Source organism: Podarcis tiliguerta (genome assembly GCF_965153285.1).
Source record: "Podarcis tiliguerta genome assembly, chromosome: 10".
In the NCBI taxonomy this organism is placed as follows: Eukaryota; Metazoa; Chordata; class Lepidosauria; order Squamata; family Lacertidae; genus Podarcis; species Podarcis tiliguerta.
The window spans coordinates 72,711,305-72,727,944 of record NC_139543.1 but is presented as its reverse complement, the minus strand read 5'-3'; the positions used below and the strand labels follow the sequence as shown (position 1 = coordinate 72,727,944).

Below are 16,640 nucleotides of genomic sequence, written 5' to 3'. Positions count from 1 at the left end.
GAGGAAAATGCCAGCACAGCAGATTTATTGCTTCCCCCCTTATGTTAGCGAGACATTGAAAAGAACAAGGGGAGAGAACTGGGGCAGAGTTAATTTTGGATTTTTCAAATCTAAGCATTTTGCCCTAAGCTTTGCAGAAGCCTTCATGATTCAAACATGGATAAAAAGCATTATAAGGACATATGGTTATATATGGCTAACTGATTATATGGAAAGCATAAGGGTAAAATTCCTCCAGGTGGTCCTGCTTCATTCTGGCAGGTCCCTCATTGCGAGAAGTGAGGTTACAGAGGGCCTTCTCGGTTGTCCTGACTGCCCTGTGGAACGCCCTCCCACCAGATGTCAAGGAGATAAACCATTATACGGCCTCCATGGACGCCTGAAAGCAGCTCCGTAAGGGCAAGCTTTTAATGTTTTATGTTAGCTTATCTTTTCTTTTATTCTTTTGGAAGCTGCCCAGAGTGGTTGGAGCAATCCAGTTGGATGGGTGGGGTACAAAAAAAGTTGTTCTTGTTGGACACCCAGCTTTTGATCGCTAGCTAGGCAGGGATTAAGGGCTGCTTCGTTCTGTGCTTTTGGACTCCTATGTGGGCTTATGGTTTTGGTGCTTGTGGATCTCATGGGATTTAATGCCTTGCCATTATAAATGCACGGGGATAAGTGCATTTACACAGACACATTTCCACAAAAAGACCCAAACTCCGGCATGTAGCCGCAGCCGCAGGAGCCTTTCTGCAAATGGCCTTTGCAACTCAACTCACTGGATGGTAACAAAGTATACACATCTGCCTCTTTTCAACGGATGCTTTCGCTTAGCCCCTTTTCCTCAATGAATCCACCCATTTCTTGAGGAAATGTTAACTTCTGCCAGGAAAACCTGAGCTGAAATAGTACGGAGAGCAAAACAGCAGCCCTGTCTGACCCCCTTCAGCCTCCAGACTCCCCCAGTCACGTGGCAGGAGATTCTTCCTGAGCCCCCCCCTCCGTGAGACGGGTATGACATCATGGATGATCCATATAATCCATTGATGATCCCCATGATCCAAGCAGACTGGGCCAAAGAGCAGATCTCTAGGCCTGAATGAAACGGGTCTGCGATGATGGATTCTGGAGTCAAGAAATCCGCCCTTTCCAGTGATCTCTCAGGCTGGCCAGGAAAAGGCAGCGAGCAGGAATCCTCAGGCATCCCGGTTGACAGACAGACTTGTCATGTTGCCAAAGCACGAACTCGGAGTCTGATCTGATTTCCAGGTACAACTCATTTTGTGACGCAACCGGGGATGTTTTTGGGGTGCTCTCTCTGTGACCGGGGGGGGGGCTACTATCCAAATTGCAACGCGCTTTAGTTCTGGGCTGCGTCACTCCTTGCATGGGGGGGGGGCTCTGCGGGCAAACAGAACAACAGCTGCCTTGCTTTCTTCCTGGCCGCATTGTGTTACCTCTGACGGAGACACAAGGGATGAATTTTACCTGGGTGTCGGGGGGAGGTGTGTGTGTGTGCAAAAGCCCAAGCCCCATTTTTTCCGTAACACAGGAGTCACAGAGCCCAACCCGCTGCTCAATGTGCACCACTACCTAAAACATGGAATGGATCTAAGATCACGGCGTGGGGGGGGGGGGAGGGAAGGATTTTGCAATGTAAACATTGTAGGGGGGGAACCCCGCTTTGCAGCTGGATTGCCGGGGTCAGCCCCTCCCCCGCTCTCCTCATCCCCTGAACGAAGAAGGGAGGGGGGGACCTTCCTCTCCTTCGCCCCCCCCCAATTCCTCCCCTCCCTGTACATCCTTCTCCCACCCCGCCCCCACAACCCCAAATCCCTGCACCATGCGCTGCACCTCTTCCTCCTCCTCTTCCTCCTCCTCCTCCTCCCCGCAATCCGGCTTCTGTTTCCGGAATGAGCGGAGAGAGCCCCCCTCCCAAACTCCCTGCTTCGCCCGCAAGTGGAGCTTCTGCGCCGGATTGCTGCTCTGCGCGTAGCTCTAGGGGAGCGCGCTTTGGAAAGGGAAGGCGGGGCGGCAGGGGAGGGAACCCCCGCCCGGTGGAAGTTGCAGGAAAGGAAAGGAGAATCGGGAGCGAGGACAAAGAGGTAAAGGGGTCGCGGGGGGCGGAGAGGGGAGAAAAGGACCCAGAGACCCCCGCCAGCTCCCCAAAGCGACTTTCATGGACACCACCGGCAGGGCCTGGATCCCTGCACGTGTGCTGCGAAGGGGGCTTTCCTTGGCCCCTTAGGCGCCTTGGCAGCGGCGGACATGGGACGCCTACGCAGGGGGTCCCCACGAGGACCCCCTTGCCCCGTTTTCCCCGCGAAGGCATCCCTGGGGACGTGTGGGCTCCGCACCGGACCATGAAAGGGTTAACGGGCGTGAGGGACGCCTGGATAGAGACCCCCTCTGTCCCTCCTCTGCTCGTCTTGGGGTGGCCCCCCAGGATGGAAAGATGGGGGTGAGGAGTGAGCCGCGTCAAGGGGGTCCTCTGGGTGCAGGGGAGACTCTGGGACAGAGGGAGGGAGTCGAGGAAGTGGGGAGGGGGAGCATCCCCGGGGCAGGAAAGGGCAGCAATGGGGGGGGGGAGATAGGAAGACCAGTCTATGGGGAGACTTCTCTATGGTGGCCCCTGCGGGGATTCTCTGGAGGGGCCGCCTTGACTTCTCCTTCACACCCAGGAATGGGCCACCCCTTCAAGGCGACCAGAGACAGATCCCTGGAAAGTGGGGGGGGGGTCCAGTCCCCCCCTTGCTTCCTGCAACCTCCATCCTCTTCCCACCCCATAAGCTCCTGCCCTGTCCAGACGCTGTGGTTCTGCCAAGTCCAACCATTGGTCCCCCTGGAGAGGAGAGGGAAGAGGAAGAGGAAGAGGGGAGGGGAGAGGCCTTCTCAGAAGCAGCTCTTCGTTTCCGCAATCCCACCCAGGAAGCAGCCAGAAACCTTTTCCTCTCTCTCAGGCTTCCATCTTTAAGTTTCTCTTCCACTTCCTGGTTCCAGTACAAAGAAAAGACAGTAAAACATCAGACATTAAAAACCTCCTGATAGAGGGTTGCCTTCAGCTGTCTTCTAAATGTCAGAATGTTGCCCATTTCCTCGCCCTCTGCCTGGTTCCCTGTAACTTCGCTTCTCGCGGGGGGGGGGGGAGGGAATCAGCAGAAGACCTTCGAAGGAGGACCTCCCTGTCCAGACTGAGCGATGTTGGTGGAGATGCTCCTTCAGGTCTACAGGGCCGAAGCTGTTGAGGGCCTTAGGTTGCAGATCTTGCGCCTCCATAACAATCTCATTCAGCAAATAAATTTATTACTGAAGGCAAAGAAGCATAACAGGACCCAAAAAATAGGAAAAACTTAACTTACGTAAAACCCTAACTTAGCATACCAAAACAGCAATCAACTGAGAATCACACAAGCAGAGTAGAGAAATAGCAGACTAGGAAGTGGGACCAGACGCCTTTCGGCCTTGTAAGTTATGTTCTAATAAATATCAGAGTAACCTTGGGACTGGATAACAAGCCTGGCTCACTCCAGTTTAAACCAGCTTCATCTGGTTCCCCAAAACAAGAAAGGTTCTTCATAACCTCATAGCAACTTATCCCACCACCAGCTCTCTGCAAAAAGGAAACTGCCGAGTTTCAGGAAGTCTGCATTAGATCAATACTTTTCTATGCCTGGAAAATGCAGCCATGCCACTTAAAGGTCAGTACCAACAGTTTGAATCGTGCTTGGAAATCTGGTGGGAGCCAGGTAAGGTCCTTTAAGGGCAGTGATATGTGGTCTCGGTGGCTGCTCCCATTCAGTTGCACTTTCTGGGTCACCTTCAAAGGTAGCCCCATGTAGACCACATAGCAGTAGTCCAAGCCGGAAATACCCAGAGCATGCACCACTCTGGCGAGAAAGACCACGGGGAAGGAGGGTCTCAGCCTGCGTTCCAGATGGAGCTGGCAGACAGCTGCCCTGGACACAGAATTGACCTGCACATCCATGGTCAGCTGTGAGTCCCAAATGACCCCTAGGCTGCGCACCTGGTTATTTAGGGGCACAGTTACCCCATCAGGACCAGGGGGTCCCCCACACCTGCCCACCCCCTGTTCCCCAGGGACAGTACTTCTGTCTTGTCAGGATTCAAGCTCAATCTGTTAGCCACCATCCATCTTCAAACCACCTCCAGGCACCAACACAGGGCATTCACTGCCTTCACTGGTTCCAATTTAAACGAGAAGAAGATCTGGGTATCACCCACATACTGGTGAACACCCAGCCCAAAACCCCTGTTGATCTCTCCCAGCAGCTTCATATAGATATTAAAAAGCATGGGGGAGAGGACGGAGCCCTGAGGCACCCCACAAGTGAGAGCCCAGGGGTCTGAACACTCATCCCCCAATACCACTTTCTGGACATGGCCCAGGAGGAAGGAGGGGAACCACTGCATAACCATTTCCCCAGCTCTCCTAGAGGGTCCAGTAGGATACCATGGCCAAAGGTCTCCAAAGCCACTGAGAGATCTAGCAGAACCAGGAAACAGCTTTCCCTTCAGACTCTAGCGCATTGGAGATCATCAACCAGAGCAACGAGGGCAGTTTCTGTCACATGATGAGGCCTGAATCCCAGTTGGAAGGATCATGGTGGCAGAAGCTTTCCTGGTCCTGCACCCCCAAAAGCTCCAGGCACAAGTCTTTCATTAGCTTTGAAGGGGCCATCCGATACTTGGTGGTCTTTTCTTCAAAAGACAAATATCTTGAATACGTTTACAGTGACATATGATGTAAATAGCACATCCACCTTGGAGAGATTTTGATACACAGGTCTGAGCTCATCATCGCCTGAAACTGCTGTGTTAGCAGCACTGCCTGGGCAGTGTGTTTGGGGGTCCTGGGCTGCCTAGACAAGAAGACCCCCTTCTCAGCCTGGCTGATATGGTCCCAAGGAAAGCAGAGCAGTATGTTTGGCACCAGCTTGGCTGCAGGAGTGGGTGGAAGGAGGTGTGCAGGACACCATGCAACTATCTTAGAGACTCCACTCTGGATTTGTATAGCCTTTTCTTTTCCTGAAGATAACTCACCAGGCAGCGAAGGTTTAGTTTTCCTTCTCGAGGACCTCCCTTCCCAGATTGCTGAGCCCCATCTGCCCTCCACTTTCCCCAGCAGCATGGGCAGAATCTGCCTTCTGGGCTGTGGGATTCACTGTTGTTCTCATCCTCTCCATCCACCAGGGCCTGCCTTCACCTGCAGCAGAATTCCCCAACCCACCAAGGATTTGAGACCATGTATTCTCACCTGGTTTAGCCGGCCGGTTGAAGCCGTTCCTGGGCTTGTGATCCCTATTCTATCCTGACAGCTTCTGGAACCCACAGGTGGGAACTGATTGTAGGGTGGGGACCATTGATGGATAAATTACCCCATAAGGAGCATGACATGACCCCCACTAAAGGAACTAATGCTCTCCTAACACCCCAAGACATCATATAATTATGATATTTGAGACAGAAACGGAATAAATTCGTCTCTAGAAAAAACACAACTTCAGGCAATAAGTAAATTAATACTACTTATTCAAGGTACTACATATTCCACTAAGTACAGTTTATCTATTTGCCTTGAATATCCGCTTTTCAGTGTCATTTTAGGATAGTCCTGCGTCGAAGATGGGCAGGAGATCAGACAGCACATCATTCTTTTAAAAATCATGCTGCTTTATTAACATTGATTAAGGATTATGAAAGTTGCTCATGAATTACTATCTTTTGTTAACATTACAACTTCATTTCCAAAAAATTGGGAACATGGGGAGGAGGTGGGGGAATATAGGAGACGTTGATATAGGAGAAGGTGCTAATGGAGCTTGATTTATTTTCTTTCCCTTAGTTATCTTCCTTGAAACCCAAACAGGATTTCCTTTCCTCTCAATCTGAAGAAGGAGATGGAGAAGACAGTCAGAACTGCAGGGAATGGGGCACCTTTCGTTTCATTAGGAATAGAAATTAAAATGTGTGAAATGCAGAATATGCTTCATTGAATGAGCACACATAGTTCACATCAACAACCTCCAACAGGGGAGAAACCATTTAAAGGTATGGAGTGTGGGAAAAGATTCAATGATAGTCAAAAACTTAGAACACATCAGCGGAGTCACATGGACAAGAAAGGATTCCAATGCAGGGAGTGTGGGAAGAACTTTAGTCAGAGTGGACTCCTCAATATACACCAGCGGACTCACACAGGGGGGAAAGCATTTAAATGTCTGGATTGTGGAAAGAGCTTCAGTCGGAGTGATGCACTTAGGACTCATCAACGGACTCACACAAGGGAGAAACCATTTAAATGTATGGAGTGTGGAAAAAGCTTTAGTGATAATGGATACCTTTATTTCCACCAGCGGATTCACACAGGGGAGAAACCATATAAATGTATGGAGTGCGGAAAGAGCTTCAGTTTCAATGCAACCCTTAAACAACATCAATTGACTCACACAGGGGAGAAACCACATAAATGTATGGAGTGTGGAAAGAGCTTCAGTCAGAGTGGACACTTAAGTTTACATCATCGGACACACACAGGAGAGAAACCATTTAAATGTATGGAGTGTGGAAAGAGCTTTAGTCATAATGGACACCTTAGAATACATCAACGGACTCACACAGGGGAGAAAGCATTTAAATGTATGGAGTGCGGAAAGAGCTTTAGTGATAATGGAAGTCTTAAAAAACATCAGCGGACTCACACAGGGGAGAAACCATTTAAATGTATGGAGTGTGGAAAGAGCTTCACTTCCAATGCAACCCTTAGATCACATCAATGGACTCACACAGGGGAGAAACCATATGAATGTATGGAGTGTGGAAAGAGCTTCAGTTACGATGCAACCCTTAGATCACATCAACGGACTCACACAGGGGAGAAACCATATGAATGTATGGAGTGTGGAAAGACCTTCAGTCGGATTGGAACCCTTAGAATACATCAACGTACACATACAGGGGAAAAACCGTTTAAATGCATGGCTTGTGGAAAGAGCTTTAGTCAGAGTGGACACTTAAGTTTACACCAGCAGACTCACACAGGGGAGAAACCATTTAAATGTTTGGAGTGTGGAAAGAGCTTTAGTGATAATAGATACCTTAATTTACACCAGCGGATTCACACAGGGGAGAAACCATATAAATGTATGGAGTGCGGAAAGAGCTTCCGTTTCGATGTAACCCTTAGAACACATCAAAGGACTCACACAGGGGAGAAACCACATAAATGTATGGAGTGTGGAAAGAGCTTCAGTCAGAGTGGACACTTAAGTTTACATCATCGGACAGACACAGGAGAGAAACCATTTAAATGTATGGAGTGTAGAAAGAGCTTCAGTTGCAATGCAACCCTTAGAATACATCAAAAGACTCACACGGGAGAAACCATTTAAATGTATGGAGTGTGGAAAGAGCTTTAGTGATAATGGAAACCTTAGAACACATCAACGGACTCACACAGGAAGGAAAAACTTTAAAAGTATGGAGTGTGGAAAGAGCTTTAGTGATAATGGACAACTTAGAAAACATCAACGGACTCACACAGGGGAGAAACCATTTAAATGCATGGAGTGCGGAAAGAGCTTCAGTCAGAATGGAAATCTTAGAAACCATCAGCAGACACACAGGGCAGAAACTGTTTAAATGTATGGACTGTGGAAGGAGCTGCAGTCAGAGTGGAACCCTTGATTTATGTCAACAAACACACACAAAATACAAACCTTATCAATATGAGGAAAGTAGAAAGAGGTTCAGTCCTAGTAGAAGTCCTACATCAACAGACTCATGGACAGGAAGAACTTTAGGAGTTGAAACCCTACAAACCATCAACAAACTCAGAGAGGAGAAGCAGTTTAAATGAAAAGATTGCAAAAAGCGCTTTATTTACAATGGAGTGTTTAAGGAACATCCCAGGACTCTCACATGGGAGAACCCATTTAGATGTATGGAGTGTGGGATGTCTTCCTCTCAGAGTCCACTCTTTTCTTCACAGCAATGAACTCGGCAGGAAATCAGTCATTAACACATGTTGTGTATGTGACGTTCTGGTATTTATGTGGTAAACTCTATAGTAATGAAATATTGAAGGCAATGTCAAACAATGTGATTATAATCTAAGATGTAAAGTACCTTTCAGTAGAGAAGGGGTGAGGGTTTATCTGGATTGCTGCTGGTCAGTGAGGATTAAGGCTGGGCGATATATTGTCCAAACTGGTTTCTAGACCACATCGTGATAACCTTCCAAAAACAATTGATATGGCAACCCACCACAGATCACAGTGTGTGTTTCTGGGATGCTGATTTGCTTGGAAGCAGCCGGCAGAAAGGTTTGCTTCATGAAGTCCCTGCAGATGCCGAGTTGCTGACTTCCCTCCCAGACGACAGGAATCGAAAGACACATCTCCATTGCCCTGTGTCCTTCCAGCCTCTTTCCTCCCTTGCTCCCTTCTCCCGGTTTGTGTGCCTGACTTAGATATCCTGTGTGCTGTATTTTTTTTACTGCTGAAACTGGATTTGCTCTCAGGAGCTAAGTTTTGTGCCTCACTGGGGACTCAGGGAGAACTGTATGCTTTGAAAGCTCAGTAAACTATTACTGAAGAACTCCTGCTGCCTCTGTGTGTGTTTTTGACCTCAGCGTGGGAATTGCTGTACATGTGGCCCCTACCCTGCTGCTACTTGGCTCATGCCCTGGAGTTGCTGTACTCAAGCATGCAAGACGGGTGCATCTGTGTGTGACTGGTTTTTGCACCAAACTCTCTCACCCCCCCCCCCACAACGCATAATCTCCACACACTGCTAGTTCACTAGAGCTTCTCCCTGCCTCCTACGTGTTCTGATGAAAACTTAAAATACTGTAATTTAATGGGAGATTTCCCCCCAAGCCTAATTGCAAGAGGGGGAAGGAGGGGCTGCAGGTACCAGGGAAGTCTCCTGGGGGGCCCATCTTCCCTCACGAACCCCATGGGGCAACCCCAGAGCTCCTGCTTATTCTGGGATTTGGGGAAGATAGTACTTTTCCATAGTCCCAGAAGTTATTATTCTTCCTGCCAGAGGACCAGTGTGCATATTATTATCGTACTGATTTTACTGATGTTGCTGCTGTTGCTGTCAAGGACTGGCTGGGTGAAAAGGGGGGGGGAGGCAGCAGCTGGGGAACCCCCAAGGGAAGAAGGCTCGGAGGCCAGGTCTTGTATGCCCCCTAAGGCTATCAAAACTCCTAGGTCTGGTCAGTTAAAGGCTGATATGGGAGCCATTGGGGGGCCAAGTCAGTTATTTCTTTTTCTCCTCTCCTCTGGAAAAGTGCTCTTTCTTTTGGGGTTTGATTATTTCTGCCTCCTTCAGTGCCCACTGCATCCTCAGCGAGGTACAATACTGTCCTTTCAACTTATGTAGGGCTCTCTCGCAGGACCGCTACCCAGGAGTCTGCGTATGCAAACTGCTCCAAACATCCAGGGTGTTTTGTCACGCTTCAAAAGACCTGGTTGGTTTGCTCCAGGTCCCACGAGCTGGGGGGGGGGGGCAGCAGGGAGTTCTTAGTCGTTTGAGGTACAATGCTCCACCATATTTGTGCTTGAATTTGCCAAAATTATTCACCATGCCTTGTACTGGAGTCCATTCCTCCTGTGAGTGTGACCCCCCCCCCATTATGCCCTCCTGCTTAAGTTGTTACACAAGGGGGACTCCCTGCCCTTCCGACATGTTGCAGATAAAATAAAAGGTGGGGGGAAAGCCTTTTGAAAAGAGACAGGTGGCCAGCAAGGCCCACAGTGAGAAAGCCTGTAGAAAGAAAAGACTCATAAATAAATGCCCCCCCTCGGCTGCACACCCCGCCAGTCCTGGGCAGAGAACTTGCAGTTGTGCCAAGAGGAGAGAGAGCCTGATCTCTGCAGCCTCAGCCCTCAGCCGGACAGGAGCCTTCAAGCAAAACACAAAGTGAGAAAACTCCCCCCCCCCCCTTCCTCACAACCCTCTTGGCCGAGCTTCAGACAATACATAGACATTCACGGAGCTGGGAGCCTGCTGTTGCCTGGTTGAGGCACCCACAGCTGGCAGGCCACTGCTGCAGGGGGGGGTCCACAAACACACACACAGACACACACACACACAGAGAGAGAAAGAGAGAGGAAAGAAAGCTCTCCCCCCCCCCCAAAATGTGCAATTTAACTGCGAGCAAAACACACAGAGCAGCCCCCCCTTGCCTGAGACACACAGAGAGCTGGGGGGGGCACTGCTCCCTCAGTTGAGGCACCCACAGCTGGGTGGGTTCAAAGAAAGCCTCAATTTATCTGAGTCACAGCACCAAATCTATACACTGGTACCTCGGGTTACATACGCTTCAGGTTACAGATGCTTCAGGTTACAGACTCCACTAACCCAGAAATAGTACCTCAGGTTAATAACTTTGCTTCAGGATGAGAACAGAAATCGTGCTCCCCCGGCGCGGCAGCAGCAGGAGGCTCCATTACCTAAAGTGGTACTTCAGATGAAGAACAGTTTCAGGTTAAGAACGGACCTCCGGAACGAATTAAGTTCTTAACCCGAGGTACCACTGTACCTCCAAAGGCTATAAAAACTCCTATTAAAGGTAAAGGCACCCCTGACCATTAGGTCCAGTTGCGGTCGACTCTGGGGTTCCGGCGCTCATCTTGCTTCATTGGCCGAGGGAGCCGGCGTGCAGCTTTTGGGTCGTGTGGCCAGCAGGACTGAGCCGCTTCTGGCGAACCAGAGCAGCGCACGGAAACGCCGTTCACCTTCCCACCGGAGTGGTACCTATTTATCTACTTGCTCTTCTTCGTGCTTTCGAACTGCTAGGTTGGCAGGAGCAGGGACCGAGCAACGGGAGCTCACCCCATCGTCGCGGGGATTCGAACTGCCAACCTTCTGATCGGCAAGTCCTAGGCTCAATGGTTGAACCCACAGCACCACCCCCGTCCCTTAGGACGACTCCTAGGTCTGGCCAATAATACTCAGGAGCCTGGAGGAGAGAAGGCAGTGGAAGACAGAAGTGCCTGGCGTGCTCTGTTCCAGGGGGTCACGAAGAGTCGGACACGACTAAACGACTCAACAACAACCATACAGCTGAATGGGGTTTCTCTGCATGCATTTCCCCGCTCCTGGACCCAAGGGGCCAGCAGCGCATCCATGCAAAGGAAGAGCAGAGCTGCCGCCCTCCTGCGCCCCTCCGCGCCCTGACTTGCCCCCCTCTCGCCATGCAGCGCTGGGACCCCCGCTCTCCCCATGGGCCCTATCCTGGGAGAGAGGAGACTCACCGGATCCCAGCAGGCGCCCCCAGGCAGCCTCTGCAGAGCCGAACCAACGGGACCCCCACCCGCCCCACTTCTTGCAGGAAAGGGAGGGGTTGGGCTTTCGCTCTGGAGGACCCTGCCCCCCCCTCTTACTTTCCTGTCTAGGAATCCAGCTCGTTTCCGTTTAACCCTTGGCAAGCCGAGCGCACCCAACTCACGCCTCTCCCTCTTTCTAGAACCGGAGCATCGCGCACCAATGGCATCCCGAGAAGGCGGAGCAGGAGAGGCTTATGGATTACTTCCGGCAAGGGATACATTCTTTGATAGACAGCAGCTGAACGGCCCCCTAACAGCTGGTCCCTGAACACGGGTCCTAAGAAATCTTCGCTGGCTCCCGGTCCGCTGACCTTGAAAGCCCCAAATGGTCTCAGCCCAGTAGAAGGGGAGGAGCGTCTCCACGTCCATCGTTCTGCCCGGACACTGAGGTCCAGCTCCGAGGGTCTTCTGGCAGGTCCCTCATTGCGAGAAGGGAGGTTACTTCTCGGTTGTCGTGACTGCCCTGTGGAACGCCCTCCCACCAGATGTCAAGGAGATAAACCATCATGCGACCTCCCTAGACGCCTGAAACGCCTCCCCCCCGCCCCGTGGATGTTGCAGGAAAGTAAATGAGAATCCCGATGGAGGACAAAGAGGTAAAGGGGTCGCGGGGGGGGGGAGGGGAGAGGAGAGGGGAGAAAAGTACCCAGAGACCCCTGACAGCTCCCCAAAGCGCCTTCCGTGGGCCCCGTCGGCAGTGATGCGAAGGGGGCTTTTCTCGGCCCCTTAGGCGCCTTGGCAGGGGCAGGCATGGGGCCCTCACTCAGGGGGGCTCCGTGCAGAGAGAGGTGGGCCACGAAAGGGTTAACGGGCACGAGGGATAGAGACCCCCTGTCCCTCCCCGGCTCGTCTTGGGGGGGGGGGCGCCTCCGGCTGGAGAGATGGGGGCACAGGGTGTGGGATTAGCGGAGCCAAGGGAGCCTCTGGATGCAGGGGAGACTCTGGAGAGAGGGAGGGGGTCAAGGAAGTGGGGGAGAGGAAGGGGAGCATCCCTGGGGTAGGGAAGGGCAGCATTGGCGGGGGGGGGGGGGAGAGAGAGGTAGGAAGGACAGTCTGGGGGAGGGGGGCGTCTCCATCGTGGCAGCCGCGGGGGATCTCTGGTAGGACAGCCTTGTCTTCTCCCTCCCGCCCAGGAATGGGCCACCCCTTCAAGGAAACCAGAGGGATCCCTGAAAAGTGGGGGGTCCTGTCCCCCCACCCTTCTTTCCTACAATCTCCATCCTCCTTCCAGCCCATAAGCCCCTGCCCTGTCCAGACACAGCAATTCCGCCCAGTACAGCCATTGGTCCCCTGGAGAGGAGAGGAAATCCCGAGCAGAAGAGAGGAGGGGGGAGGCCTTCTCAGAAGCGGCTCTTGGTTTCCGCAATCCCACCCAGGAAGCAGCCAGAAACCTTTTCCTCTCTCTCAGGCTTCCATCTTTAAGTGTCTTTTCCACCACCTGCTTCATTGAGGATGAGGATAATGTACACCTCTCATCAGAAACAGGTGCAGAGTCCATGAAATGGCTCTCAGGGTTGATTTAGAAGTTGCACCTCAAAAGCATTTCTGTTCCTCTTATTCTTTGTAGGCAATGTCAGAGTGACTGATGAACTGAGATACAATCCTTCAGCATCCAATGAAAGTGACTGCATGAATCTTCCTAGTCAAAGGGCCCATTTTCAGGATAGACAGTGCCTGTGGCTGCAGACTCTACACACAGGGTTTGCCTGTGCAGGCCAAAGACTGCCAGTATTAGCACAGGTGAGGTCTGTGACCTTCCCAAATTTACAGAATGTATATGAATGAGATTTCCTGGGTGGGATTATAGTTTATGGCAACCCTGTGATTTTCTCCACCCATAACATTTTATGAGCTGATATATCAGTACGAGCTCCAAAATAACTTTAAAAACCCCCACAAGATCATCATCATCGTCATCGTATTTATACCCCCGGGCCTTAGTTTGCCTCCCCATGATCTAGAGAAAACACCAGCTTTGAATCATACGGAGTAAAACTACCAGAACCTTCTTGAACCAATAGGCTCTGGATCCATTCCAGTCCGGTTTCTGCGCTGGTCATGGGACCGAGACGGCTCTGGTCGCCCTAACAGATGATCTCCGCAGGCAACTGGATCGAGGCGGGTCGGGGCTGCTGATTCTTCTAGACCTGTCAGCAGCCTTCGACATGGTCGATCACAAACTCCTGGACCACCGCCTTGCCGACATGGGGATCCAGGGCACAGTCCTTCAGTGGCTGCGCTCATTTCTCTCTGGTCGGGGACAGAGGGTGGCGCTTGGGGGGGAATTGTCATCCCGCCACTCCTTGGTATGTGGAGTGCCTCAGGGTGCGATACTCTCCCCAATGCTTTTTAACATCTTTATGCGCCCCCTCGCCCAGCTTGTCCGGAGTTTTGGGCTGGGCTGCCATCAGTATGCTGATGACACCCAACTCTATCTGTTGATGGATGGCCATCCTGACTCGGCCCCAGACACACTGGTCAGATGCTTGGAAGCTGTGGCTGGAGCCGGTTGAAGTTAAATCCTTCAAAGACAGAGGTCCTCTGGCTGGGACGGGACGATATGGGATTGAGGGGGCAACTCCCATCTCCTGCAGGGGTGCAATTAGTGCCAGCACCGTCCGTTAAGAGTTTGGGTGTAATCTTCGACACCTCCCTCTCTATGGAGGCGCAGATTGCAGCTATAACAAAGGCGGCATTTTTTCATCTCCGCCAAGCTAAGCAGTTGGCCCCTTATCTCTCTCGCCCTGACCTAGCCACTGTGATGCACGCGACGGTCACCTCCAGACTGGATTATTGTAACTCGCTCTACGTGGGGCTGCCCTTGAGACTGACCCAGAAACTCCAGCGGGTGCAGAATGCTGCAGCGAGACTCCTTACGGGCTCTTCGCTGCGAGATCACATTCACCCGGTGCTATACCAGCTGCACTGGCTCCCGGTGGAGTACAGGATCAGGTTTAAGGTGCTGGTTTTAACCTTCAAAGCCCTATACGGCCTAGGACCCTTGTACCTACGGGACCGCCTCTCCTGGTATGCCCCACAGAGGAACTTACGGTCTTCAAATAAAAACATCTTGAAGGTCCCAGGCCACAGAGAGGTTAGGCTGGCCTCACCTAGAGCCAGGGCTTTTTCGGCTGCGGCTCTAACCTGGTGGAACACTCTGTCACAAGAGACAAGGGCCCTGCAGGACATCTTTCAGCAGGGCCTGCAAGACAGAGCTGTTCCACCAGGCCTTTGGTCAGGGTGCAGCCTGACTCCCTCCTTTGGCAATCTTTACAAAACTTTAGTTTATGGTTGCCATCAATTTTGAATTGATTTTAATTAATTTTTTATAATGTTTTTATAATGTTGCACTATTTTAGTGTTGTTAGCCGCCCTGAGCCCGGCTTCGGCTGGGGAGGGCAGGATATAAATAAAAATTTATTATTATTATTATTATTAGTTAGGAATTATCGCTATACATTACATCCGTACTTTTCTATGCCTGAAAAATGCAACCATGACACCGTGGGAATGTTCAGGAATGCAGGAGAGGAAATATTGTTTGATTATATCCTTTCCAACTTGTGTTAACAAGTTGTACAATTTAGCAGAGTAACATTCCCCTTTTTAAACTTACAGCAGATGCATTTGCTCAGGCTCACTAAAGCCTCTAAAATAAGTTTCCTTGGTAATTTCCACTTTAGTCCCTCATATAAAGATAGACACAACACAGTCTTCTATAAAAGTATAAAAAGAGTTTACTCACACATTCTGTTCACAAATGGATCCCAGAAGGATCCAGAACTTTTGTATGTAACAAAAGTTACATACACCTGGAAACTATCCCATAAAGAGACAGTGCAAGAGAGCATCTTAGGCTAAGCAGATGTTGCTTCTTTGATGAATGTAGTCAGAGAGAGAGAGATGGCTGACCAGTCCTGCTCTTTTGTTACATGCAGAAGAAGTCTGTCCCAGCCTTGGAGAAACTGGAAGTTCTGACTGGCTGGTCAGGACATCCCCTTTTATGTCCACTCTAGGGATGTTGTACTTGACTGTTCTTGTGTTTCACATTCCACAGACACTTTAAAAGTCAGCACCAACCGTTTGAATTGTGCTCGGAAATGCACTGGGAGCCAGGGAAGATACTTGAGATATAGTGTCATGTGGTCTTAGTGGCTGCTCCCCGTAACTAGTCTAGCTCCCCCATTCTGGATTAGTTGCAGTTTCAGAGTCACCTTCAAAGGTAGCCCCATGTAGAGCAGATGGCAGTAGAGCAAGCAGGAGATAACCAGAGCATGTGCCACTCCGGTGAGATAGTCTGAAGGCTGGTAAGTTCTCAGCCAGCGTACCAGATGGAACTGGTAGACAGCTGCCCTGGACACAGAATTGACCTGCGCCTCCATGCACAGCTGGGAGTCCAAAATGACCCCCAGGCTGCACACCTGGTCCTTCAGGGGCACAGTTACCCCATCAGGACCAGGAAGGCCCCCACCCTCCCCCAGGGGCAGTACTTCTGTCTTGTCAGGATTGAACCTCAATGTGTTGGCCGCCATCCATCCTCCAACCACCTCCAGACAGCCACACAGGGCATTCACCATCTTCACTAGCTCCAATTTAAAAGAGAGGAAGAACTGGGCATCATCCACATACTGGTGAACACCCAACCCAAACCCCCTGATGATCTCTCCCAGTGGCTGCATATGTAAAAAGCATAGGGGAGAGGATGGAGCCCTGGGGCACCCCACAAGTAAGCATCCAGGGGTCTGAACACCACTTTCTGGACATGGCCCAGGAGGAAGGAGGGGAACCACTGCATAACAGGGCCCACAGCTCCCCTAGAGGGTCCAGAAGAACACCATGGCCAGAGGTCTTCAAAGCCGCTAAGAGATCCAGCAGAACCAGGAAACAGCTTTCCTCTCAATATCTATCCCATTGGAGATAATCAGCCAGGGCAGTTTAAGTCCCATGATGAGGCCTGAATCCCCATTGGATGGATCAGGGTGGCAGAAGCTTTCCTGGTCCTGCACCCCCAAAACTTCCAGCCACAATTCTTTAATTAGCTTTCAAGGGGCTACCTGATACATTGTGGTTTTTTCTTTGAAAAACAAATATTTTGAATACTTTTACAGTGCCGTATGATGTAAATATGGGACGCGGGTGGCGCTGTGGGTTAAACCACAGAGCCTAGAACTTGCCAATTAGAAGGTCGGCGGTTCAAATCCCCGCGATGGGGTGAGCTCCCATTGCTCGGTCCCTGCTCCTGCCAACCTAGCAGTTCGAAAGCACGTCAAAGTTGAAGTAGATAAATAGGTACCGCTCCGG

General features: G+C 50.9%; 1 protein-coding gene across 4 annotated transcripts in view; it reads left to right on the top strand.

Annotated features, from left to right (window-relative positions):
* Window positions 1–11,569: 11,569 nt before the first annotated feature.
* The window catches only part of LOC310659145 (uncharacterized protein), a 32,058-nt gene continuing 26,987 nt past the window's right edge, over window positions 11,570–16,640 (top strand). For 2 of the 4 annotated variants that reach the window (XM_083402314.1, XM_083402313.1), the window contains exons 1-2: window positions 11,651–11,935; window positions 12,949–13,067. The gene's annotated coding sequence lies outside the window, so the exon portion shown is untranslated. Of the gene's footprint in view, window positions 11,936–12,906; window positions 13,080–16,640 lie in introns of all 4 variants that reach the window. The other 2 variants (XM_083402311.1, XM_083402312.1) reach the window with 2 other exon arrangements.